Source organism: Diceros bicornis (genome assembly GCF_020826845.1).
Source record: "Diceros bicornis minor isolate mBicDic1 chromosome 30 unlocalized genomic scaffold, mDicBic1.mat.cur SUPER_30_unloc_3, whole genome shotgun sequence".
Lineage (NCBI taxonomy): Eukaryota > Metazoa > Chordata > Mammalia > Perissodactyla > Rhinocerotidae > Diceros > Diceros bicornis.
In genome coordinates this window covers 2,890,219-2,892,834 of record NW_026690901.1, presented here as the reverse complement: position 1 = coordinate 2,892,834, position 2,616 = coordinate 2,890,219, and positions in this window count along the sequence as shown.

Genomic DNA, 2,616 nt, shown 5'->3' with positions numbered 1-2,616 from the left:
TAGACGAGGAAGGTGTTGGGGATGGGTAGTGGTCTGGGACCTCAGAGGGCAAGAAGACAACTCACATGGAGATAGAAATGCAAATGTTTGCTTGACAACTCTTCTCAGGGTCATCTATAGATAATGTGGTCAGGGAGAGATAAAGTTTTTGATAAAAGAGGCTTGGTGCCTTTCCTGTTGTAACCTCTATCCTACATTATCTTTACAGCCATCATGATAATAACTCCTTCCTGAAACAGATCTTTTGTTTTAAATTCTTTAGGCAGTTTGGGAGGGGAAACTCAAATATTCTTCGTGAGTTCTCTGAGTCCTTATTGTCTTCAGCTTGAAATAATCTGCATACCAGAGTGGTGCCTTCTGGGGTAGCTTGCCCTGAGCACCATCACCTCCATTTATAAGGATGCACCCATTATATAGATTCTGTACAAAATTGCAAAGATCACTTTTTCCTTTTCAACATTTATTTAACTTTTAATAGTGAGAACCTTAGTGTTGGGTAAACTGCTGCACAATTACTGGAAATGCTGAGAGTCTTTTGGAAAGTGTAGAAGTCTAAAGATAATGAAAAGTACATTTGTTGAATGTCAAGTCCCTTGATGATTTGATAAGCATCTGTCTAGTTGTACCCGGAAGAGATGGAAGATTAAACACCAGCACAGCACACAAGGAAACAGGCTGCAAACTTGAGGGCTTCCCATGGACCACAGAGTGCCTGGCTGACTCTTGGAGATTAAATCTGGGCTTCGTCCATGGGTGGACCCTGAGAGGAAAATTTTTCTTAAATGACCAGAGAATAGACAACGTTTATGTTGATAATAATACTTACCATGTAAATTTCTTTATAAATCTCTGAATAAAATAAAAAATTATAACCCGCATAGAAATCAACTCTTACTGACAAGCCCCACAGCCTTCTCTAAAGAGCTCAACAGAAAATATCTCCACTGAGTGTGAATTACTCTTCTCTGAAAGCCAGCCAACACTTCACTGATAGCCCTGGATAAGGAAGGCCAGATACAGTTCTTTGAAGATGTTTAGCTGAATTCAGAACCAAAAATCGTATCCTCCAGTTGGCTCCTCTGTGAGAGTGGATGGCCGGCCTTGTTTCACAGCCTGAGCAATTGAGGTTTCAGGTGAGATAAGTTGCTCTGTTCCCCAGGGATGGAAAAGCTGGACTGTGACATCGATTCAATGCTGAGATTTTGCAGGTAAAGGTAGGGTCATAGAGGGGAATAAAGATTTCAGCAAATTGGATTTTTGTTCTCAACAGTGGAAATAATTTAAGAAGCAGATAATCTCTCACTCCAACTTCTCTTCCTTGTTCTCTATCTGTCATATCACTGTAAAAATTCTCTCTATGAAAATTTCAATGTTTTTTCTTTGTAGTGTGTTTATTATCATCTTTACAAATTCTTTGACTTCACCACATTCCTGGCACCATAACATTAGCCATTGAGATATTATTATAGATTCAGTTCTGCAATTTCATCCTCTTATCTCTATTTCCTCTGCCATTTCATAGTTTTAGTTCTTATTGTATCTTATGCTTGAAAGCATTTGAAGCTTACAGTGTGTAACAGTACCTTATTTTCTCAAATTTTTATCTAAGTGTCCTCAACTATCACTTTTTTTTAGAGAAGAAGTGAAATACATAACAGAACAATACACTGTAATAAATAGACCACTTATAAAATTAAGGTCAACCTGAAATCCTTCCTCGCTTAACAGAGACTACCTTTTATAATTCACAATGCTTTAGTCTGGACAGGGTCAGTTTATCAATGATTTTTGGATGTTTTAAACCACATGAGATATATACAGTGTAAGGTAAAATTGTTAATCTTGCAGAAATTGTAGAATTTCCTGATGCTTAGGGGAGTTGGTGGTGGAGAACCTGAATCATATGAAAAGTAGTTGATTAATTAGCACCTGAGTTTGTTAATTTGGTAAGGATGATGATGAGACATACATGTTGAAAAGATAACTTTGCATATCAGAGTATTGTCAGAGGCCACTGGGAAAATTCATAATATTTTCAAATACTACAAAAAATGATCATTTTTTCATAAAAGATGTCATACATGACGGCATCATATACTTCTGTCACAAAATTTGCAATGAAGAAAATTAACACTTCAGTCATTTTAATTCTAACAATTTGTTCATGCTTACTAGTAGGTTAAAAAACTTTTTAGAAATAAAGTGATAAGTGATGTACTGACTTTATTTTTAATTTTTTTTAGTAAGAAAACTTTTTCATATTTATAAAAAATATTTATTTGTATTTATTTTATGCTGAATTTATTCCTGGGCCACAGACTTCTTTTTAAATTAACTAACACCAATTCTTTTCAAACTCTTTCAAAAAGTTGAAGAGGAGAGAATACCTCTAAAGTCATCCTATGGGATTAACACTACCCTGATATCAAAGCCAAAGACACTAAGAGAAAAGAGAACTATAGGTCAATATCTTTGATGAATATTGATATAAAAATCCTCCATAAAACAGTAATAAACTAAATTCATCAGCATATTAAAAGGATTATACAGCATTTTTAAGTGGCATTTATTCCTGGAATAAAGAGTGTTTCAGTATATGAAAATGAATCAATGTAA